The 27,268-nt window shown below is 34.6% G+C and overlaps 1 protein-coding gene and 2 non-coding genes across 3 annotated transcripts in view; 2 read left to right on the forward strand and 1 right to left on the reverse strand.

Moving 5' to 3' along the window:
• The window catches only part of LOC134326867 (zinc finger protein 658B-like), a gene marked incomplete at both ends in the record, with an annotated part of 45,772 nt that overhangs the window by 14,351 nt on the left and 4,153 nt on the right, over positions 1 to 27,268 (forward strand). The gene's annotated exons all lie outside the window — the stretch shown is intronic.
• trnak-cuu (transfer RNA lysine (anticodon CUU)) lies at positions 11,489 to 11,561 on the forward strand. Its single transcript has one exon. It is a non-coding gene; the product is annotated as a tRNA-Lys (tRNA).
• On the reverse strand, positions 11,748 to 11,821 carry trnan-guu (transfer RNA asparagine (anticodon GUU)). The gene has a single exon. It is a non-coding gene; the product is annotated as a tRNA-Asn (tRNA).

The raw sequence follows: 27,268 nt of genomic DNA on the forward strand, positions 1-27,268 counted from the left end.
GGCTGCAGGGTGCAACACACAGCTCCGGTAGTTTAGCTTAGCTCACTGCTATTCCCTTATTTGTGTAAAACTGCTGCATACTTTACAAACTACTAAACAAACGAGACTAAAAAGGTATCTGATAAACTCTCCACACGTATTTATTTCCATCTAGATGGACATAAAAAACCTTAAAATCGATTCAGAAAGGAGAGCAGAGCACCTGACTGACTAAACTTAGAACGCAACTCTCAGAATCACCTCAGCCTTTCCAAAGCGTAAAGCACTAATAATATTACAATTTTACCATTAAAGCCAAGTTTTCTGAGTAGAAATGAAAAGTAATAACACTAATAAACAGTTTTAAAATAAATCTTACCTTATTTCACTGACAGAATTTCTCTTTCTGTGTTGTTATCCAGTCGACTCTCTCAGCTGCGCTCCGTGTGAGGGCGGGGCAAATGAAAAAAATAAATTCTCCGCCTTCTCATTAAATATGCAAACCAGCCACGACACAAACCGCTTGACCAATGATATTGCCTTTTAGCCTGGGTTGTCAGCTGCCTGGGGCAGTTTTCAGATTTACAATCAGTGATTGGACGGCGGAGATACAAGGCTTTAAGCCATCGAAATTATTGTTTCGAAATTTGAATGGGCCGGCTTTAAAGGGTTAAATGTTATGTATGGACTGATTTTAAGTTGTATTGCATATATACCAGCAGCATATAATTTTAGTTTTTTCAATTTTACATTTGTATACATTTATGGGCTGTGAAAAAAAAACTGCAGGATATTTTATGGAGAACTTTTAACACAAAGTCTGTAAGGGCATTACCTATGCAAAAATGCATTTACAAAGTAGTGCCCAGACGTGGGAACGAAAATCACTTTCTAGACACTTTTTCTTACTTCACTTTATGGCCTATATGAGTTGATCTTTAACCAAAACCAAACCATCAGGAATTTGTTGTTAGAAGCTGGAAAAGAGGGAACAGTCTATGTCACCTAAGGTTTTTATTTATTTATTTTGGATTTATTACAACATCACATTGGAAAGAAAAAAGGTGACTTTTCTGGTACATAAGAAAGAACAAATAAATATGCCATAATATTTCACCAAAAATCATCAAATAACTCAAAGGTAAATCAAAGTTCTCCTTGTACTGCATTTATTATTAGCTAAACTAAAAAATAAATAAATAAATAAATAAAATCTTTACTGTTTAACTGAGTTTATAATCATGTATTAATAGTGTTAATTATTAATGTATTTTTTATTCTTCTTAACAGTATTTGCATTATTTTATTTGCATTTTTCATACTGTCCCAACTTTTTCTGATTTGGGGTTGTAATAGACTTAATAGTTTAAGGTGAAAATGATCACATTTACCATTTTGTGATGTACACAAATTTTCTCTTTTTTATGTTTTTAAATATTCAGTTTGTCTTTTATTTAATTTAGTTTTAATATTTGAATCAAAGTAGATGATAAATATTTAAGAAAAGAAGAAATCAGTAAGGGGGTAAATACTTTTTCACAGCACTGAATAAATGGTGGTTAATAAAATGAAAAAGAAAATTTTCATAAATGTATCACTGCCTCACAGATTCTAAAATCACTCAAACTGTTTAATGTTACACTTTCATGTAAATTTTACATTTAATTTGTTAAATCTAACAGTTTCACTTCTGATCCTGAATGAACCCAAAACCCCGGGTAGAGGAGCTGAGTGAACGTGGTCTTAACTCTGTGGAGGAGCTTCATTGTATCAGAGACGCTGTAGAAGGACAGAGTTCCTGCTTCATAATCCACATACACTCCTATTCTAGAAGAACTCGGCATTATGGGAATTTCAGTTCTTTTGTTATTGTGCCAGAATAAAAATCTGGATGGAGTACAGTCTAATCTCCAGGACTGATCATTACCTCCAAACACACACTTAACACCACGTTCCTTCCTGCTGATGCTTTTATATGACACTGCTATATCAACCCCATAATTCCCACTCCACTCAACCTCCCAGTAACAGCGACCACTCACACTCTCTCTACACACAACCTGAGAGTGACTATCAAATCTATCTGGATGATCAGGATACGACTGTAATGTTTCACTCCAGGTCACCACTTTGTTCTCCTCAGACAGACGGAGGTTTTTATTTACTGTGTTTGGATCCAGTGTACGGATCCCCGTAATTTGTGACGGCAATGAACTTGACTGCTGGTGAAGTTTACTGTTTTATTTTCTTCTTTCAACATAGTACACATTAAAACACATAAACTACAACCACTGTAAGAGCTTGTGCCTCAATCACGGGTCCATTAAACTAATAACCCCTGAGCATACACTGTTAGTACCGTTTCTGTTAACCTTACTACCGATCTCATAGACCGGAACCAACACAAAAGGTAACTGCCGATGAACTTTGTCAAAATAAAAGCTCTCTTTTACCTTAGTGCATAATATGGCATAAAGCCCCTGTACTTTACAAAATTAAATATTATTAACAAAGCATTCATGTCAATAACAAAAATAGAATAAATCTGAAATATTAATCAGGTGATTTACCTAAAATAATAAACCTTTCAAGTGGTTATTTACACTCCCACCAAATTACTGTGTTTTACAACATAGAAACATCAAAACACTTAATTTCCACATAGAAAAATAACCCTTTAAACATTTACAGTATACCACACATGAAACTATACTACAGTTCATAACTGCATTGTGCTTAGACTGCTTCAACCAACAAAACTAATTTTTGGACTGGGCGTTCCACTAGAGAAAGTTTGCTGGTGCGCTTTCCCTTGTTATTCAGTTCTCTTTCTCCCAGCAAGATTTTGGCTCGTCTTACAAGTCCGTCTTGGCCTTTACTGATTTCTGAGACTCTCCCAAGTCTCCACTGGCTCCTGGGTAAAGAGTCCTCAGTGTCCATAACTACATCCCCGACTTGCAGGTTTCTTTTAGTGCTGTGCCAGCATTGTCTCGTTGTGATGTTATGGAGATACTCCTTTTTCCATCTGCTCCAAAACTGTTCTGTTAAGTACTGCACCTGACGCCACCTCTTTCTTCCATAAAGATCCGCTCTTTCAAAGATGCCAGGTGGGGGTAAGGCAGCAATAGATTTCATTGTGATCAGGTGGTTGGGAGTGAGTGGCTCTAAACAATTAGGGCTATTTAGAGTATCAATAGTAAGTGGACGACTGTTTACTATAGCCATGGTCTCATAAAGAAAAGTGCGCAATGATGCATCATTAAGCCTACCAGGGGACATTAGCAGAGTGGCATTCAGGACACTTCGCACAGTTCTAATTTGCCGTTCCCATACACCCCCTGCATGGCTGGATTCATTACAAACTCGCACTGTTTTTCTGTGAGAAATGTATTTAGTCTGTCTATATCTAATTCCTTTAGTGCAGCACTCAGTTCGTTTTTTGCACCCACAAAATTAGTGCCTTGGTCACATTTAATTTGTCTTACAGCACCTCTTAAAGCAATAAAGCATCTCAGTCCATTAATGAAGGTGTCTGTAGACATGTCCTCTAAAAGTTCGATGTGAATTGCTCTAGAGCAAAAACAGGTGAAAAGTAACCCGTATCTCTTTTCTTGTTTTCTCCCTTGCTTAGTCCAAAAAGGACCAAAACAGTCCATGCCGCAGTATGTAAACGGCGGCGAGGGTTCTGTTCTTTCCACTGGAAGGTCACTCATTTTTTGGCCTTCTACAGGCCTTCTCAGCCGTCGACAAGTGACACATTGACGGATGCATGTTGCAACTGCTCTGCTTAATCCACAGATCCAATAGCCATTGGCTCTAATCTCGTTGATGGTGAAGCCTTTACCCTGATGCTTCACCCTTTCATGATAATGAGCAATGATGAGTTTTGTTATGTGTTGTCTTTGTGGTATGACTGTGGGTTATTTGAATGAAGTAGGGAAAGATGAGCGGCTGAGCATACCTCCCACCCTGAGCACACCCTCTGAGTCCAGGAAAGCATCAAGGTGATACAGCTTGTTGTGTCTTGGAAGCTGATGTCCTTTGATCAGTAAGTTTATTTCTTTCTGGTATGCTTGGTTCTGCAGGTCTTTGATGATGAGACGCTCTGCACTTTGTCTTTCACTAACTGTTGAGAGGGTGCTTGATTTATCCTTTTTAGCATGTCGCAGGAGACGCGCCACTGCCCTGACAGCCTGGGACCAAGAAGAAAACTTACAGAGTCTGCCCACAAGGTTTACTTGCACTGAGGTTTCTGTCTGAAAAGTCTGAGCCTTTCTAACTTCTGGGTCACCAACAGGTAGCTCTAAAGGCACTTCTGCTGGCATTTCTATTTCATTTTTCCATAGAAAACTAGGGCCAGTGAACCAACTAGACGAGAGTAACTCGTCCACCGTTGTCCCCCTTGAAGCACAGTCTGCTGGGTTGTCATCAGTTGGTATATAAAACCACTGTTTGGGGTCTGAGGCATGACGAATTTTCTGCACCCTATTGGCCACGAAGGTGTGAAAGTGGCGGGCATCGTTACTAATGTAGCCCAAGACAACCTTTGAATCCGTCCAATAAAAATCCTCAATATCGGAGTACCCTAATTCTTCTTTAAGCATATTACTCACTGTGACTGAGACAACAGCTGCGGTGAGTTCTAACTTGGGTATAGTTGTTATCTTTAGCGGCGAGACGCGTGCCTTTCCCAGGAGAAGAGTACAATGAATGTCCCCTCTTTCATTGATCAGTCTCAGATAAGTGCATTGTCCATAGCCAGTAGTACTGGCATCTGAGAAGTGATGCAATTCTGCTTTAATTACCTTTCCGAAGTCAGCTGGCTGATAGCAGCGGGCTATGTGTATTCCTTCCAATTTCACAAGGTCATCTTGCCATTTCTCCCACCGTAACTTTAACCTCTCTGGAATTGGGTCGTCCCATCCCGTTCCTTGGTAGCACGTTTCCTGTAGAACTTTCTTTCCATTGAGGAGATAGGGGCGCTATAAATCCGAGTGGGTCGTACACGGAGGCGACAGATGACAAGATGCCACGCCGTGTCGCTGGCTGGTCCTTAGGTGTGACTTTGAAAGTGAAACAGTCCTTCTCAATGTTCCAGTGTACTCCCAGTGCTCTCTCTAAGGCTGCATTATTGAATGTGAGCCTCTTTGTTTTGATGTCTGTGGCATGTTCTGTTGCTGGGATGCTCTGTAGTACAGCACGGCTGTTAGACACAAATTTGTGCAAGCGTAGATTTCCCTTTGCACACAGTTCACGTGCCTCCTTTGCTAGACAGATGGCCTTTTCTTCAGACTCGACACTGGCTACTCCATCGTCCACGTAAAAGTCTCTGTTAATGAACTGTGACCCTAATGGGTGTGTGTTGCTGTGTTCTTTGGCAAGCTGCTTTAATCCATAGTTTGCGCACCCGGGTGAAGATACGGCTCCAAAAAGATGAACTTTCATTCTGAATTCGTGAACAGATGTGCTTGTGTCGCCATTCTCCCACCATAGGAAGCGTAGGTAGTCACGGTCATTCTCGAGACATGGAACTGGTGGAACATTTTTTCTATGTCGCACATCAGAGCAATGCGATGCTGCCGAAAACGAATTAGTATGCCTGTCAGACTGTTTATCATGTCTGGGCCTGACAAAAGGTGTTCATTGAGACTGCTTCCTTTATACTTTGCTGAGCAGTCGAATACTACTCTAAGCTTTTCAGGCTTTTTGGGATGATAGACACCATGGTGAGGTATGTACCACCTTTCTCCGTCAGTGCCTTTAGTACATACTTTTTCAACATCACCCCTTTCAATAATGTCCTTCATGTATTTTACATAGTCATTCTTGTACCTTTCATTTGCAATAAGCTTCCTTTTCAGGTGATTGAGCCTTACAACAGCAAGCTGCTTGTTGTCAGGTAAGCATGGTCTTTCTTTGAACGGAAGGGGCATTTCATAATGTCCGTGTTCATTTTTCTTTATATTTTCCTTTAACTTATCAAGAAAGATCAAATCCTCTTGAGAGACTGTTGTGTCATTCCCCCGAGTGTCTCTAAAGTCAGTCTCTAGAATTCTGAGCACATCTAAAGGAGTCACCGCAGGTAGCTCCTTCACAGTTACTCTGTGGCAGTGACTGGTTAACTGGTCGAGTGAGCCAGAGTGAGGAGCTATAGTCCAACAATAGACCACCCTAAGTCGGTGAGAATGGCAAAGGGTTCATCATCCTTTCCTGTTATGACTCGTCTGGGCACGAGTGTTCTTGGACAATTGTAGCCGATCAGTAACCCAACTTTGCAACTAAGCCGTGGTGGTATTTGGTCTGCTATCATGGTGAGATGGCGCCATCTTTTGGCCGTGTCGTGTGTTGGAATATGCTCCCTGTTCACAGGTATACAGTCTTTGGTGTATGCAGGGGGCAGGCGAATGTGCACACTGGAATTGAGTCCTCTCACACGCAGACCAGATGCTCTTTCACTTTGCAAAACCATATTTTCTCCTATCATGCAGGGATGGACTGGCCATCGGGAGGGTCGGGAGTTTTCCCGGTGGGCCGCTCTGTATGTGGGCCGCTGAGAGAGTGAAAAATAAATTCTGTTTTAAATATTCCTGAATAATAATCCTGATGTGTGCATTGGCCCACCACAGTATCCTCACTGTATGTCCATTGGCCAATCACAGAAATGTCCCTCCCCCAGGATAAACCGTAATCACAACCACCAGTACAAAAAAACTATGAATGAGTGCGAGATGGAGAAAGGGTCGAAAAAGCGTAAAGGAGGTGCAGAAAAAGCCCGTGATAAAACACAGAAAAAGCTGCAAGCAGATGCAGAAAAGTGCAGGAAACTGGACAACCTGTTTGGCAGTGAGGAACTACAGCATAGCCAAAGAGCAGAAAAGGAAAAGTTAGTGTTCAGTGCCTCTGCTTCGTTAGTAACGCCGTTTAAGAAGAGACTGTGGGCCCATCTCAAATGTCGCCTATGCCCTACTTAGGGTACTTCCTAACAGTACAAAACATTTATTTTAACAGTCACTGAATGATTAATAAGTAGTTATCTACTACTTATTAATACTACCAGGGACTTTAAACCAGCCGTTTTAAGGACGATTTTTGTAAAAGTTCTATGATGTCATGTCCAAGTGCACTACATAGGGCGGTGGATATAATTTGAGACGGCACCATTAGTCTCTGCTCTTCAGAAAAAGTAAACACTATCTTGTCCTCTATAATACAGAAAGGAAAATGCAGTTGTTCAGGACATTTTTTAGAGTGATTATGTGCATAGCTCACATGGTTAATTTCCCTTGTCAACATGTAAAGTATTTACACATGCGATTTATTTCTTTGCTCATCGGAGCAATGCACTAATTTGGAACAAACGTGAATCACGTGTGAATAAAAGTGCGAAAAAAGCATATTTACCAGTGTTAAAGGTTAAATGAAAGAAAGGTTTAATTTTATTTCTTGCGGTGTAATGAAACAGGATGGGGAAATCCAATAGAACCATTTGAGAAATTGTAAATTTTATGTGTGATAGATGGATCCTTTGGATAAATCCCAAAGAAAAGTGTTGGAAATATATATATAATTGTTTGTAGTTATTTTTTTATTATTTTAATTTTTATTATAGTGAGTTAATAACTTAAGTGGTAAGATAGATGAAAACTATTAATATCAATCATCTAACATTTGAGTATGGGGTGATATGTGTGGCGCTATGTGCTTGTAGTGGGCTGGTGAAGAAAAAAGTCCAGGGCTGAATTTTGTTCCCAGTCCAGCCCTGCTATCATGGTAGTGAGTTTTAGCTTAACTGGGTAAGTAGTTAGTTGCAGTTCATTACTTACATCTTGTTCAATGAATGTTGTGTCGCTTTGTGTATCCAGCACGAGTTTCTCTCTGGATGGATCCCTTTTATTGGAGACCCACACCGGAACTATCATGGAGGTGTTTGCTGACTGGCCTTGGATGGTGACGTTGAGGGACGTAGCAAATGTTGGTTCCGTTTCACTGTATTGCACAGGATTTCCTTTGTGTTCCTTTACCTTATTTTCATTTTTTCTGTAGCTGTCGTCGTGAAGACAGGTAGGATGTCGTCTCTTGCACAAGCCACACGTGTGACGGAACCGGCACTCCTTTGCGCCGTGACCAGGTTTTAGGCAGCCATAACACAGTTTGTTGTCTTTGATGTAGGTCCTTCTGTATTCCAACGTCTCTTTTAGGAAATCTGGACATTTGCAGAGCTGATGATTATTATCTTGACATAACATGCATGGGGTTTTGACCCTTTCCTTTGTAGTTGTCTGACTGTCATTGTCCACCACTGTTTGTGTGTTAAAGACACTGGCTTTGTTTCTTTTATTGACTCTTGTGCTCACCTTGTCATTGCAGGATTCAGCTGAATGGAGAGCGAAGAGGGAGGTGACTGGATTGCAGGCGGTTTCGGCTTCCACGGACATGAACTTTGCAAATTCTTTAAAGTCTGGAAAATCTTTTCCTTCTGTAAGACGAATAGTCGCTTGGCGATTCCACCGCGAGGCTAACCATTCAGGCAGTTTCTTTATTAACTTCTGATTTTCCTCACAGTCATTTAGGATATTTAAACCCTTTACGTGAGGCATGGCCTGTAGACAAGCATTTAAAAAATCAGAGAAATTTCTCAGTCCCTCCGCATCTTTTCCCTGGATTTTAGGCCAATTAGATAACTTTTCTCTGAAGGCCCTTTGGATGATAAATGGCTGGCCATACCTCTGATTGAGCTTGTTCCAAGCATCACTGTATGCTGCATCATCACTGCGATAGAAAGTACCTTCTAAACACCTTTGAGTTAAGCCACCTACATATCGCTTGAGGTAGTGCAGCTTATCAGCAGTGGAAATATTCTTTCTATCTATGAGTGCTACAAACGAGGCCTTCCATTCAATAAAGTCAGTTGGATTGCCATTAAATACAGTGGGCTCTGGCATTGGCAGTCTGTTGATAGCAATGCTGTCCTGAACAGCTTGTGCCAGGCAAGAGATGTCGATGGGAGAAGATGGAGTGACAGCTTGGAGAGGCTGTATTGGGGCACGAAGAAGTATATTGTTGGGTGGCATGAGGTCGTGAATGGACTGAAGGGACTGGGCATCAGACTCCTTTTTAACTTCTCTGTCGTAGGCTTCAAATCTGGCTTGGGCGGCCTTTAAGCCTTTTTCGGCTTGCAAATGTTCTAATTCTGCTTTATGTTTTTCTAATACCTTCCTGTGCTCCTCCTCTAGGGCTCTTATCTTCTCTCTTTGTTTCTTTTCTTCTAACAACACCTCATACTCAGCCTCTTTTGCGGCTAAATCCGCAGCCGCATCAGCTCGCTTGGCTGCAACACTTGAGTACTTGGAATGACGACTGACTTCAGAGGCAGAGCCATAAATGGACCGGGCATAGTCAGACTCAAGTAGCTCACGCAAGCGCCGTCCTTCATGTTCTGCATCATAATCACCGTTTACACCTGTCAGTCTTTCATTTAGGATTTTCATTATGTCACTCGTTACTGCCACACAAGCATCAACTTTACGTCTTAGCTCTGTATCAGGTGTGTTTCGCACTCTCAGATCATCAAACATTTTCAGAACGTCCATTTTTGTTTTCTCTAGCTCGTCTGCAAGAGATGCTAGGTGCCTTTCTGTTAGCTCCTGCTTGAGTTCTTGTCGTGTTTTGCGCGCTAGAGCTTTCCACTGCTCATAAAGGCTAGCAAGTTTCCTTTCTCTTTTGCTCTGCTCTTCTCTACAGAATGCTAGCATTTTTTCAGTGGGATTTCGCGCGCGTTCTGAGCGCCTAACTGTATCTGAACCATCATTGTTATCTTTTAACAGTTCAGCAAGCATTTTCTCTTTATTTTGCAAAGTCTCTTTAAGTTCTTGCCTGCAAGCACCTTTTTCTGTTTCCTTTTGAAGCATTTCTTTGCAGTCCTGTATTACCTTTTGAAGGGTAGCGATCTGCTCCTCCTTATCCTTGCCATGTGAATTAGCATCGTCTCCCTCCATTTTTTAGCCTTTTTATTAAGTCCTTTTTTTACCACGCCGTCTTCAACTAACCGTTGTCCTTGACCTTTTCCTTTGGAGTGTTCTTTTATGTCTGTAGAAGTCCTTTGTAGCAGGTTAGCTGTAGAGGTGAAGCTCTTACTGTACGGGTCCCCGTAATATGTGACGGCAATAATCTTGACTGCTGGTGAAGTTTACAGTTTTATTTTTATTCTTTCAACATAGTACACATTTAATAAACACATAAACTACAACCACCGTAAGAGCTTGTGCCTCAATCACGGGTCCATTAAACTAATAACCACTGAGCATACACTGTTAGTACCGTTTCTGTTAAGCGCTGTAACCTTACTACCGATCTCATAGACCGGAACCAAAACAAAGGTAACTGCCGATGAACTTTGTCAAAATAAAAGCTCTATTTTACCTTAGTGCATAATATGGCATAAAGCCCCTGTACTTTACAAAATTAAATATTATTAACAAAGCATTCATGTCAATAACAAAAATAGAATAAATCTGAAATATTAATCAGGTGATTTACCTAAAATAATAACCTTTCAAGTGGTTATTTACACACAGGGCTGTTCCTTAGTACCCTTGCATCATGAATCCACCCAGGGTAACCAACAAAAATGTCTCTGAACTTCCCCTGGTGGTCACAGATGGCTTGAAGCTGAATTGAGTGGAACAGCTTCCTGTTTAGGTAGCACTGTGCGTTGGCAGATGAAGGTTTTATTCGAATGTGGCACCCATCAGTAGCACCAACTGCCACTCTAAAACATTCTGATCCAGCCAAGTGGGCAAACCCAGCTCCTACACACTCTATTTCATCACCAGTTGGTAGGGTGATGATCCTCCTGACGAGCCCTCTGACAGCCCTACTCATTTTGTGCACAATGTCGTGCACAGATGATTTTTGAAAAATTATTCTACTGTAATTATTAATATGTGTCAGATCTATCATTTTGTCATTTATTTCATTGTATTAGTCTAATCATGGTAATGTAGTATACTGTTGCTAAAGAGGTTAGCAGTACTTACATTATTTCTGAGGTTAAAAAATCAATAACTTTCTTAGTTCTTTTCTGTGATTTACTTCTCTCTGCCGTCTCAGTGTGGAGTCAGGATACATGACTATAGATTAATCAGTAAGTGGGGCAAATAAAGACGATAAATACCCAAAATTTTGGCGAGTGGAGCTCGAAATGAGCATACGGTCTGTAACTATGGTCACTTGGTGTTGGTAAGATGGCGGACGTAGTAGGTACGGGTGTTGTGTGCATACTGCACACTTCTGTACTGAAAGTACGTACTTCCTTAAATCTAGTACGTACTCAGTAAGTATGCGATTTCAGACGCAGCCTAAGTCTGTGTCTGTTTCTGTTGCTTATTCTGAATTATGTTTGTTTGTAAACTGTGAATTAGTTCTTAATCTGGTCGTGATGTTAGTGAATTAAACCTACATCTCTCTGATGGTCTGACTGATAAGCTGTCTGTTCTGACGTGCTGTTTAAGCCCGGCTAGCTCAGTCGGTAGAGCATGAGACTCTTAATCTCAGGGTCGTGGGTTCGAGCCCCACGTTGGGCGACTATCTTCATTTGAGGTCTATGGACAGCCGGTCGCCGGTGACTTATTAGGTGGATATTTGTGCTTGTAGGACTGTTGTTTGCTGAATGTTTTCAGTTACTTATTTCCACTATTCTGTTGGACTACACTGTTGTTGTGTCTCATATCCGTTTGATAAACAGACATGGTTGTGCAATAAAAGCCACTCGTCCCTGGGTGGGCTCGAACCACCAACCTTTCGGTTAACAGCCGAACGCGCTAACCGATTGCGCCACAGAGACACACGAGCAGCTAGATCATTGGACGGTACACATGGGTACACATGCTAACGTTTACTGAAGGGCAAATAAGTTTCTGACTGGAATGAGAGGGGCATTAAGAAAATCTCACACTTGTCAGGGACAATGTTTGAAGCCCAGGTCAATAGGAACTGGTAGTTAGAGAAGGATCACTTGTTTGTTAGTTTAAGTCCAAAAGTGGGTGTGGCCCAGACAGGGATCAAACCCACGACCTTGGCATTATTAGCACCACGCAATAATCGACTGAGCTAACTGGCCAACGCACAAGAGCAGGACATATACCCACATACCCGATTCTACACTGACAGCCCTTCAGTTATGGACCTGCCACACAGAAACGATGGAGAGCTTTACTGTTGTTGAGCAGAACAGAGGAGAATTGAGTTTGTCATGTTATTGCAATATTAAAAGCTAACGTTCTTGTTGTACCCCCACTCAATGTTCGGACTGAGTTATTTTCATTATTTTACAGAAAATAAACTGGTGCTAAAATAAAGGAGCTGTAATCTAGGTATAGAGTAGGGAGGGAAGGGTGATTTATCAAGTTTATCATGTTTTGAGTTTGATGTTTCATTATTTGACAACATAGTCTGATGTCAAAGAATGTCTGAACTGAGAAAAATGTTGATATCCTTGATAGAGCTGAACACAGAATTCCAGTTATTAATCAATGCTAAGTGTAATAATTGATATATTATGATATCACTAATAGCTGAACCCAGAATTCCAGTACAATAACAATGCTAAGTGTAGTTATTGTTATCTTAGCAAAAAATGGATGCTTTTTGTTAAAATGTAACAACATGCCTGAGGAAAATGTCAATGTCCTCAATACAGCTGAACACAGAACTGCACTCAGGGCTAAGTGTGATTAGTGATATAATATCTATATGGAGACTTTTTTAACCAATGAACTAACAAAACCTTGAAAAATTTTGATGTTCTTATTATACCAAATATTTTTTACCTCAGTGCCAAACAGCTGAACAATGTCAGTTCACTCACTCCTATATGGACTTTGTGGCTACTCAGACTACACCTCTGTTATGTTGATTCCAGCGTACAGACTGCTCACCAGTCGCTACAAACCAGAACTAAAACAGGTAAAGACCTGGCTAGTGGTAGCCTTCTCTGCTCTTCAGTACACTGACTGGGACGTGTTTTTATTTATCCAAAAACAGGACAGAAGCTTTCAGGAATCAATAATGAGACCGAGGATTAAGGTTCAATATGTAGATATTTTATTAACAAACAAGCAATAACAAGCAAAATACATAAATGACCATAACAATACTAATTCTAGACTGGATAGGTGGCCATTTGCCCAGACTGTAGCAACTGCTCAAGTATATGAAAACATCAGGTTGTACAAAACTGAGTGTACCAAGTTATATAAACCAAACAATGAAAATGTGTGAAACACAAGTTAAATAAGTAACATCTGTGCCAACATATAAAAATAATAATACAATTTATTTATGGGTGCCTTTGAAAACACTCAAGGACACCTTACAATACAAAACATCAGTACGTAACTAATGACACAGATTAAGGGTAGGCGAGTTTAAAGAAATACGTTTTAAGGCATGTTTTAAAACTAGGGATTGAATCAATGGTGCGAATGTCAAAAGGGAGAGGGTTCCAGAGATGTGGGGCAGTGTAGCTAAAAGCTCTAGGTCCCATATGAGGTAGTCCAAAAAGGAGAGAGTTACAATAATCAATTCGAGATGTGACCAGGGCATGAACAAGAACATCAGCACTTCTAGGAGAAAGGAATGGACGTAGATGATTTATGTTACGTAAATGGAAATAAGCAGATCAGATCATTACATCAGGCTCTAAACCTCCTGGTTCTACCCACCATTCACTCCACTATAGATAATCACATTATTTCCCAGTAATAGTTTAACCTAAAGATTAATACATTCATTGTTACTATATACGTATGTATTAATGTTTAATGTCTAAATAATAGGTAATTAAATTAATTAATTGCTAACCATTTCTACCCAACACTCACTATATTTTAAATGTTTAAATTTTAGCTTGTTTGGTACAATCTGATGAGTCACACTTGTGTCTAAGTGCTGAAAAATGAGCAAAGCAGCTCCAACACTGTGAGCATCATTTCTGTAAAATGTGAATGTGATGGTGTTTTTTGAGATCACTCTGTATATTAAAACTCTTTCCACACTGTGAGCACTGATACGGTTTCTCTCCAATGTGAATGCGCTGGTGTGTTTTGAGATGACTCTGTCCATTAAAACTCTTTCCACACTGTGAGCACTGATACGGTTTCTTTCCAGTGTGAATGCGCTGGTGTTTTTTGAGATTACTCTGTATATTAAAACTCTTCCCACACTGTGAGCACTGATACGGTTTCACTCCAGTGTGAATGCGCTGGTGTATTTTGAGATGACACTGTCTATTAAAACTCTTTCCACACTGTGAGCACTGATACGGTTTCACTCCAGTGTGAATGCGCTGGTGTATTTTGAGATGACACTGTCTATTAAAACTCTTTCCACACTGTGAGCACTGATACGGTTCCTCTCCAGTGTGAATGCGCTGGTGTATTTTGAGATGAGTCTGTCCATTAAAACTTTTTCCACACTGTGAGCACTGATACAGTTTCTCTCCAGTGTGAGTGTGCTGGTGTGTTTTGAGATCACTCTGTCCATTAAAACTCTTTCCACACTGTGAGCACTGATATGGTTTCTCTCCAGTGTGAATGCGCTGGTGTTTTTTGAGATTACTCTGTATATTAAAACTCTTCCCACACTGTGAGCACTGATACGGTTTCTCTCCAGTGTGAATGCGCTGGTGTATTTTGAGATGACTCTGTCTATTAAAACTCTTTCCACACTGTGAGCACTGATACGGTTTCTCTCCAGTGTGAATGTGCTGGTGTCTTTTGAGATAACTCTGTATATAAAAACTCTTCCCACACTGTGAGCACTGATATGGTTTCTCTCCAGCGTGAATGCGCTGGTGTATTTTGAGCTTACTCTGTGTAATAAAACTCTTCCCACACTGTGAGCAAGAATACTGTTTTTCTCCAGTGTGAATGTGCTGGTGTATTTTGAGAGCACCTTGGGTGCTGAAGCTCTTCCCACACTGTGAGCACTGATATGGTTTCTCTCCAGTGTGAATGCGCTGGTGTATTTTGAGATGACTCTGGAACTTGAAGCTCTTCCCACACTGTGAGCAGACGTTTCCTTCTTCCTGTGTGGGACTGAGAGGGGTGTGAATGCTGACAGTACCAGAGGACGTTTGCTGATTACTGGAGCTTCTGGTGGGCGTCAGATCCTCATGTTCAGTCTTAATCTTCACCAGAGTCTCATATTTATCATGGTTGCAGCTCTTGATGTGATTGTGGAGCTGATTTTGGGTTGTAGAGGAACATGGACACGAGGAGCAGCAGAAATCCTTGTTCAGTTCTGAAGCAGAAAATAATCAAATACATTTATAACATTATAAATAATAATATACATTTATAACATTATAAATAATCAACTACATTTATAACATTATAAATAATCAAATACATTTATAACATTATAAATAATAATAACATTTATAACATTATAAATAATAATATACATTTATAACATTATAAACAGTCATATACATTTATAACATTATAATAATCAAACACAACATTATAAATAATCAAATATATTTATAACATTATAAATAATCCAATACATTTATAACATTATAAATAATAAATACATTTATAACATTATAAATAATAAATACATTTATAACATTATAAATAATAATAACATTTATAACATTATAAATAATCAAATACATTTATAACAAATAATCAAACAACATTATAAATAATAATACATTTATAACATTATAAATAAACACATAACATTATAAATAATAAATACATTCATAACATTATAAATAATGAATACATTTATAACATTATAAATAATCAAATACATTTATAACATTATAAATAATCAAATACATTTACAAAACTATAAATAATAAAATACATTTATAACATTATAAATAATCATATACATTTATAACATTATAAATAATCAAATACATTTATAACATTAATAATCATATACATTTATAACATAAATAATTATATACATTTATAACATTATAAATAATCAAACACAACATTATAAATAATCAAATACATTTATAACATTATAAATAATCAAATACATTTATAACATAAATAATCATATACATTTATAACATAATCATATACATTTATAACATTATAAATAATCAAACACAACATTATAAATAATCAAATACATTTATAACATTATAAATAATCAAATACATTTATAACATAAATAATCATATACATTTATAACATAATCAAATACATTTATAACAAATAATCATTTACATTTATAACAAATAATCATTTACATTTATAACATAAATAATCATATACATTTATAACATTATAAATAATCAAACACAACATTATAAATAATTAAATACATTTATAACATTATAAATAATCAAATACATTTATAACATAAATAATCATATACATTTATAACATAAATAATCATATACATTTATAACATTATAAATAATCAAACGCAACATTATAAATAATCATATACATTTATAACATTATAAATAATCAAACACAACATTATAAATAATCAAATACATTTATAACATTATAAATAATCAAATACATTTATAACATAAATAATCATATACATTTATAACATAATCAAATACATTTATAACAAATAATCATTTACATTTATAACAAATAATCATTTACATTTATAACATAAATAATCATATACATTTATAACATTATAAATAATCAAACACAACATTATAAATAATTAAATACATTTATAACATTATAAATAATCAAATACATTTATAACATAAATAATCATATACATTTATAACATAAATAATCATATACATTTATAACATTATAAATAATCAAACGCAACATTATAAATAATCATATACATTTATAACATTATAAATAATCAAACACAACATTATAAATAATCAAATACATTTATAACATTACAAATAATCAAATACATTTATAACATAAATAATCATATACATTTATAACATAAATAATCATATACATTTATAACATAAATAATCATATACATTTATAATATAAATAATCATATACATTTATAACATTATAAATAATCAAACACAACATTATAAATAATCAAATACATTTATAACATTATAAATAATCAAATACATTTATAACATAAATAATCATATACATTTATAACATAAATAATCATATACATTTATAACATTATAAATAATCAAACAACATTATAAATAATCAAATACATTTATAACATTAAAAATAATCAAATACATTTATAACATTATAAATAATAAATACATTTATCTTCTTCTTCTTCTTTCGGCTTTTCCCTTTTCAGGGGTCGCCACAGCGAGTCATCCTCCTCCATCTCACTCTATCCACTGCATCCTCTGTCCTCACGCCAACTACTTCCATGTCCTCTCTAACTGCATCCATATACCAATATACCCGCTGTCCCTCCTCTGGACATGTCCAAACCATCTCAGTCTGGCCTCTCTAACTTTATCTACTAGTTGTTTAACCTGTGCTGTACCTCTGATTATCTCATTCCTAACCTTATCCATCCTTGTCACTCCCAAGGAGAACCTCAACATCTTCATTTCTGCCACTTCCAGTTCCTTCTCCTGTCTTTTTGTCAATGCCACTGTCTCCAAACCATACAACATAGCTGGTCTCACCGCTGTCCTGTAAACTTTTCCTTTGACCTTTGCTGTCACCCTTTTGTCACAAATCACTCCTGAAACTTTTCTCCATCCACTCCATCCTGCCTGAACTCTCTTCTTGACCTCTTTACCACACTCCCCATTTTCCTGGACAGTCGACCCTAAGTACTTGAAGTCCTTCACCTTTGTGACTTCTGCTCCTTGTAGCCTCACTGTTCCACCTGTCTCTCTCCCATTCACACACATGTACTCGGCTGACTTTCATTCCTCTTCTTTCAAGTGCATATCTCCACCTCTCCAAGTTATCTTCCACCTGTTCCCTGTTCTCACCACAGATCACAATATCATCTGCAAACATCATAGTCCATGGGGATTCCTGCCTGACCTCATCTGTTAGTTGGTCCATCACCAAAGCAAACAAGAAGGGGCTCAGAGCCGATCCTTGATGTAGCCCCACCTCCACCTTGAAGCTATCTGTGACTCCTACAGCACATCTCACCACTGTCCTGCTGTCCTCATACATGTCCTGTACCAGTCTGACATACTTCTCCACTACTCCAGATTTCCTCATACAACACCACAGCTCCTCCCTTGGCACTCTGTCATATGCTTTTTCTAAATCAACAAAGACACAATGAAGCTCTTTCTGACCCTCTCTGTACTTCTCCATTAGCATCCTCAAAGCAAATATGGCATCAGTGGTACTCTTTCTTGGCATGAAACCATACTGCTGCTCACAAATAGTTACCTCTTGTCTAAGTCTAGCTTCCACAACTCTCTCCCAGATCTTCATTGTGTGGCTCATCAACTTAATTCCTCTGTAGTTGTTACAACTCTGTACATCACCCTTGTTCTTAAAAATTGGCACCAGCACACTTCTCCTCCATTCCTCTGGCATTTTCTCACTCTCAACAATGCCATTGAATAATTGAGTCAAAAACCTCACTGCCATCTTACCTAGACATTTCCATACTTCCACTGGTATGTCATCAGGTCCAACTGCCTTCACTTTCTTCATCCTCTTCAAAGCTTTCCAAACTTCATTCTCATTGATCTTTTCTACTTCCTGATCCACTGTTCCTATGACCTCTACTCTTCTTTCCCTTTCATTCTCTTCATTCATTAGCTCCTCAAAGTACTCCTTCCATCTTCCCATCATACTCTCCTCACTTGTTAGAACATTACCATTCCTATCTTTGACAAGTCTAACCTGCTGCACATCCTTTCCAGCCTGATTCCTCTGTCTGGCCAATCTATACAAGTCCTTCTCTCCTTCCTTAGTGTCCAACCTCTCATACAACTCCTCATACGCCTTCTGCTTTGCCTTTGCTACCTCTCTTTTTGCCTTATGTTTAATTTCCTTATATTCCTGTCTACTTTCATCAGTCCTGTCAATGTCCCATTTCTTCTTGGCTAACCTCTTCCTTTGAATCGCTTCCTGCACTTCACTATTCCACCACCAGGTTTCCTTATCATCTTTTCTCTGTCCAGGTGCCACACCAAGTACCTTCCTACCTGTCTCTCTAATCACTGTTGCTGTAGTAGCCCAGTCATCTGGAAGCTCTTTCTTACCACCCAGAGCCTTTACCAGCTCCTCTCTGAACTCTTCACCACATTCTTCCTTCCTCAGCTTCCACCATTTGGTCTTCTTCTCTGATTTGATTCTTTTTCTCTTCTTCACAACAACAGTCATTCTACACACCACCATCCGATGCTGTCTGGCCACGCTCTCCCCTGCCACAACCTTACAGTCCCCAATCTCCGTCAGGTTTCCTCTTCTACACAGGATGTAGTCTACTTGTGAACTCCTTCCTCCACTCTTATGTCACCCTATGTTCCTCCCGTTTTTGGTAATAAGTGTTGACTACAGCCATTTCCATTCTCTTGGCAAAATCCACCACCATCTGTCCTTCCTGGTTCCTTTCCTTAAAACCAAACCTACCCATCACTTCCTCATCTCCTCTGTTTCCTTCACCAACATGTCCATTTAGGTCTGCTCCGATCACCACTCTCTCTTCCTTGGGAATACTCTCTATCACTTCATCTAGATCCTTCCAGAACTTCTCTTTTTCCTCTTTCTCACAACCAACCTGTGGAGCATAACCACTGACAACATTCAACATCAGACCTTCTACCTCTACCTTCAGACCCATCACCCTATCTGACACTCTTTTCACCTCTACTACGTTCTTTGCTAACTCCTCTTTCAAGACCACCCCTACTCCATTTCTCTTTCTATCCACACCATGGTAGAACATTCATAATATTATAAATAATAAATACATTTATAACATTATAAATAATCAAATACATTTATAACATAAATAATCAAATACATTTATAACATTATAAATAATAAATACATTTATAAAAGTATAAATAATCAAATACATTTAAAACATTATAAATAAAAAACATTCATAATATTATAAATAATAAATACATTTATAAAATTATGAAATCAAATAAATTTATAACATTATAAATAATCAAATACATTCAAAACATTAAAAATAATCAAATACATTTATAACATTATAAATAATGAAATACATTTATAACATTATAAATAATCAAATACATTTATAACATTATAAATAAACGAATACATTTATAACATTATAAATAATCAAACACATCTATAACATTATAAATAATAAAATAAATGTATAACATTATAAATAATCAAATACATTTATAACATTATAAATAATCATATACATTTATAACATTATAAATAATCAAATACATTTATAACATTATAAATAATCAAATACATTTATAACATTATAAATAATCAAATACATTTATAACATTATAAATAATCAAATACATTTATAACATTATAAATAATAAATACATTTATAACATTATAAATAATCAAATACATTTATAGCATTATGAATAATAAATACATTTATAACATTATAAATAATCAAATACATTTATAGCATTATAAATAATAAATACATTTATAACATTATAAATAATCAAATACATTTATAACATTATAAATAATCAAATACATTTATAGCATTATAAATAATAAATACATATATAACATTATAAATAATCAAATACATTTATAACATTCTAAAAAATCAAATACATTTATAACATTGTAAATAATCAAATACATTTATAACATTATAAATAATCAAATACATTTATAACATTATAAATAATCAAATACATTTATAACATTATAAATAATAAAATACATTTATAACATTATAAATAATAAATACATATATAACATTATAAATAATCAAATACATTTATAGCATTATAAATAATAAATACATTTATAACATTATAAATAATCAAATACATTTATAACATTGTAAATAATCAAATACATTTATAACATTCTAAATAATCAAATACATTTATAACATTCTAAATAATCAAATACATTTATAACATTATAAATAATCAAATACATTTATAATAATAATAATAATACATTTTATTTATATAGCGCTTTTCAAGATACTCAAAGACGCTTTACATAAGACAAATAATCAAAACAAATACGTACATACACCATACAAATCATAGTACAAAATCAAAATAGTACATCAACATCAAGAATAATTAAGATAAAAACAAAGAGAGCAGCATTTATAACATTGTAAATAATCAAATACATTTATAACATTGTAAATAATCAAATACATTTATAACATTATAAATAATAAATACATTTATAACATTATAAATAATCAAATACATTTATAACATTATAAATAATCAAATACATTTATAACATTGTAAATAATCAAATACATTTATAGCATTATAAATAATAAATACATATATAACATTATAAATAATCAAATACATTTATAGCATTATAAATAATAAATACATTTATAACATTATAAATAATCAAATACATTTATAACATTATAAATAATCAAATACATTTATAACATTCTAAATAATCAAATACATTTATAACATTATAAATAATAAATACATTTATAACATTATAATCAAATACATTTATAACATTATAAATAATAAAATACATTTAAAACATTATAAATAAAATACATTTATAATATTAAAAAATAAATATTTATAACATTATAAATAATCAAATACATTTATAACATTATAATCAAATACATTTATAACATTATAAATAATAAACACATTTATAACATTACAAATAATCAAATACATTTATAACATTACAAATAATCAAATACATTTATAACATTATAAATAATCAAATAAATCTATAACATTATTTATAATGTTATAGATGTGTTTGATTATTTATAATGTTATGAATGTATTTGATCATAATCATAATCATAATGTTGTAAATGTATTTTATTATAATGTTATAAATGTATTTTATTATTTATACTGTTATAAATGTTTTTATTATTTATAATATTATCAATGTATTTTATTTATAATGTTTTAAATATATTTTATTATTTATAATGTTATAGATGTGTTTGATTATTTATAATATTATAAATGTATTTGATTATTTACAATGTTATAAATGTATTTTACTTATAATGTTATCAATGTATTTTATTATTTATAATGCTATAAATGTATTTGATTATTAATGTTATAAATGTATTTGATTATTTATAATGTTATAAATGTGTTTAATTATTTATAATGTTAAAAATGTATTTGATTATTTATGTTATAAATGTATTTGATTATTTATAATGTTATAAATGTATTTGATTATTTATAATGTTATAAATGTATTCGATTATAATGTTATAAATGTATTTTATTATTTATAATATTATACATGAATTTGATTATTTATAATGTTATAAATGTATTTGATTATAATGTTTCAAATGTATTTGATTATTTATAATGTTATAAATGTATTTGATTATTTATAATGTTATAAATGTATTTTATTATTTACATTGTTATAAATGTTTTTATTATTTATATTATAAATGTATTTTATTATTTATAATGTTATAGATGTGTTTGATTATTTATAATATTATAAATGTATTTGATTATTTACAATGTTATAATTGTATTTTATTTATAATGTTATAAATGTATTTTATTATTTAAATTGTTATAAATGTATTTATTATTTATAATATTATAAATGTATTTTATTTATAATGTTATAAATGTATTTTATTATTTATAATGTTATAGATGTATTTGATTATTTATATTGTTATAAATGTATTTGATTATTTATAATGTTATAAATGTATTTTATTATTTATAATATTATAAATGTATTTTATTATTTATAATGTTATACATGTATTTGATTATTTATGTTATAAATGTATTCGATTATTTATGTTATAAATGTATTTGATTATTTATACAATAAAATACATTTATTACATTATAAATAATCAAATACATTTATAACATTATAAATAATCAAATACATTTATAACATTATAAATAATCCAATACATTTATAACATTATAAATAATCAAATACATTTACAACATTATAAATAATCAAATACATTTATAACATTATAAATAATCCTATACATTTATAACATTATAAATAATCAAATACATTTATAACATTATAAATAAAAAAGATTGTTAGTAAATGTTAAACTGAGATCCAATGCTAAAGTCCTGTACCATGATGCATCATGAATGATTAATTTTCTTTAGGTTGTCCACTATGGGAGGCACTCTAGAACTCTTTAATTTTTCTTGAATTCTATGTGTAATCAATCCTTTTTGTTATGTTCTGTCAGTATACATCGACCTTGAGTTTGGTGAAAGACGCTATATAAATTAAACTTATTATTATTATTGTAGTTTGTGTGGTTCTTAACACCAGATCAGCTGCTGTCTCTATTATCATGGCTGAACAAATTCTCACAAGTTGGGGTCGACGGTTTTCTTTATTTGTGTAAATAGAGATTAGAGTCGTTTGCGTGACTGTGAGGGTTTAGTGGTGCTGTTAGTGTTAGTATTAGTGATAGACACAAATAAATTCAATAATAAATGTTATTTTTACTTACTGAGTTCATCTTTATCTTCAGGTTCTTCCTTCTTCACAGGCTTCATCTGGAAAGCTCCACACTGTTGGTCCTCTGGGGTGAGGTGTTCCTCAGAGGTGACGTGTTCCACAGGGATTAAAGTTTCTTCACCTGAAATTCATCAATAAGTGAAGAAGAAACTCAACAACTGGAGGAAACCACAAATAAATACTATTTAGATTTAATCCATACTGGAAGTATCAGCACTTCTCCACAGGACAGTACGGTACAGTACAGGTTCTAATCCCACTATCCACATTCTCTTATTATTTCCACTATACTAACCACACTGTACTGTACTAACATGGCAAATTGCTCCACATTTACTTACAGAAGTAACTTCCATCTTCTTCCTCCTCCTTTTTTATTAGTTTCTCTTGGAATCCTTCATTTTGTAGATCTATGGGGGTGACGTGTCCCTCTTCTGCTGACTGCATTATTAAAAGATCTGACAGGCAGACGGACAGATAGACAAATGTACTTTATTCCCTATTAAAGAGAAATCCAGGAAAATTCTTTCAGACTGTTTTAACTGTTTATTTTTAATGCTGTGAGGCTGTAAACAGAGTAAAAATGTTGAAACTATTGTGGGACTGAGCAGCATCAGACAGAAAAGACTTCTAATAGAACTTTTTGGGTTGGTTTCACAGACAGGGATTAAGCCTAGTCCTAGACTACACAGCATTTTGAATGGAGATTCTCTATTTAAAGCTAAATGTAGTCCTGGACTATAAGCCTTAATCCCTGTCTGGGAAACAAGCCTTTGAGTTTGGTGGAAGTGGTTTTGTGGCCCAAAGTGAAATGATTAAGTCTGATGTTCTTTACATCTAGTTTCTCATCCACTCCCAATAACAGTGCTGTACTAATACTTTTAACTTTTACTATAAACCTGTAAAACAACCTGGAAACAAAGCTACAAGAACTCGCTGTTTCTATCAAACATTACAAACTGTAAACAAAGCTGAAAATGTGACGCGTTTATATCAAAATGTTAGATTTAATAATGAAGAAACTTTGAATCGGTTCCATGAATCGGTTCATCAGTACTGAATCATGTGTGATGCTAACAGTTAGCGGAGCAGCTAATAGTTTGTGTGTTTAAATAAAACTGGAGTTAAAGCTCCTCAAATCCTCACAGTGATGTTTTATTATGAACTCTAGTTTTATTATTAATTAGAATGTGGTTATAATGAAATATAAGGGTTATAATTAAATACATATGTTACTTACAGATGAGGCTCTACAGTACAAACACAGCAGCTTCTTGTTCTTCTTATGATGTTTAATGGCGGTTGGCAGAACAACTTAAGACGCACCAGCGTCACCAACTGGACTGGAGTTGAACAGCAGCTTAGCAGTAAAACATCTCCATTAGCCCTGTATCTCTCAGCTACAGTGTTGGGGGGAACGAACCGATTCTATTGAATGACTCTTTGAAATGAACTAAGGAACCGAGTCGCTCCTCTAGTATAAGGACAAATAATTAAGGAATAAACTTGTTTAATGATGTTAAATCTGATTGGTTCATGGCGTGTATGTTTTAAAGCAGAAACAAACACAGGCACATCTCTGTACAAGAGAGGATTTTTCTGAAACTAAATAAATAAAGTAAATAAATGGAATTTGTTTGTAGATGTGATTCCAGTATACAGTATTTGTTTGGGTTTTAGATTGTAACGTGAAAGTAAAGTAATGAGGAACATTTTACATTTTCCAGGATGTAATGAGTAAAGTAATCCCATTACAATTTTAGTTAAGTAATGAGTAATGAGTAATGGATTACTTTTTTGAGTAACTACCCCAACACTGCTCAGGTAACTTTAGAGAGGACTACAGTCAGTCCTAGATGTTCTTCCAAGCAGTTTCTCTAATGTCATGTTTTGTTTTCCAACTCACACATTCACACCAGTAAAAGCTTAAAAAATAACACTACAAACCAACTAGTCTATAAGCACAAGAGGATTTATCTTTATAGACGGTGCTGTTTATGCTTTTACACTTTAAAATATGAGGAGTTTTTTTATTACAACAAACACCACGGCAACAATTAATAATTATAAAATTAAAATAATAATAATAAAGTCACAAATCTGTGCTTAAGCAACAAGCTGTAATTTATTTCTAGCACCACTAGATGGAGACGATGCATTTGGTACAAAAACACCACAACAAATCATCTGGATTCAACCTTTTCTTCACTAGGATTTCTATGAACTGGGTTTTATGCACTAGAAGATGGTGGGATAATTAAACGTAATAATGGAATTTTAACAAAGGAGTTTAGCTACCACTAATTTGGTCTATAGATAAACACAAAGAACAAAGACTCATGATGATAGAACAATGCAACACTGTTCAGTCATATACCTATGAACAAGGTCTGCTAGTTTTAGCATGTGAACAAAGACACACAAGTGCACAGTAAATATTTCTACACCATAAATACAGATAAATCTATAGGTGGGTGTTTCCTCTTATAGTTTTCTTATTGTTCCTCATATACAGTAGAAACTAATTCACACAAATATACATACAGCATTTTACATGACTTAGATTCTTATCATAAAAGCTTTATCTAAGTTCATGTCATTTCACTTTACAGAATAGCCTTTCAATTCCTTGTTTGTGTTTAGGATTAAATGTAAATAACTTCTCTGCTGAGATAAATAGGTGTAATTTGACTTCACCCATCATGCTTTGTGGCTGCATCTACTTCATTTGCACATGTTCCATAGATAATGAGCTAGAACTTCACACAAGAAGGTGTGAATGGTTGGCTGATGATTGACCAATGCAGAGTTTTGAACTGGTCTTGGGTCTTTGTCCTCAGGTCTATTTAAGGACTAAACTCTAGACTTGTAGCTGTGTCCCTTGGTAAGAAGGATCTTCTGCACGTTCTTCATTAGAAACGACCTGTTGGAGACACCAGCTTTGTTAAAGTGGCTGCCAGGATTCTAACAGGAAGGTAAAGGGTTTTCTTGTTTGTTTCTTTTACATTTATGTTGCATTTGTTGTTGTTTTTATTTTATTATGTTATTTAATATTATCAGGTTAATATATTCAGACTGCTTAAAATAGATTTATGCTCATAATTGTGGTGATTTATGAAGCCTTTTTTACTCCCAGCACACCAAAGATTTACACTTGTGAGCTAATTATTAGTCCTGTCATGAACTGGATTAGATTTGCTTGGTGCAGGACTGATGTTGAGAAAGTCAGATCTCTTATATCTTTATTTATATCAAGTTATTTATAGTTATTTAATTATTAATATCTGCAGCACTTATAAGTATTTTATCCTGATGTTCTTTGAATTCAGATTCTCACTTAGACGTGAAGTGAATTTAATGTTTTTATTACTTATTGTGCTAGGGTTGGGCGATATTGACGATTTTCATACCGTCATACCGTCTTCAGGAAATACCGCGGTATACGGTATTACCGCGGCGGGGGGGGGGATTGGTTATCTTATCTGATCTATAATAAATACGCGTAAGTATAAATGCATGTGTATCAATTACACTTTAACACAAACATTAACACATAACATTTTGGCATTGTAATCTCTCTCAGCCCACACAAAACAGAATAATAGCAGGCTACACACTTCAATATATTTCAAAAGTTA

The sequence above is a fragment of the Trichomycterus rosablanca genome, chromosome 14, assembly GCF_030014385.1.
Source record: "Trichomycterus rosablanca isolate fTriRos1 chromosome 14, fTriRos1.hap1, whole genome shotgun sequence".
Taxonomy (NCBI): Eukaryota; Metazoa; Chordata; class Actinopteri; order Siluriformes; family Trichomycteridae; genus Trichomycterus; species Trichomycterus rosablanca.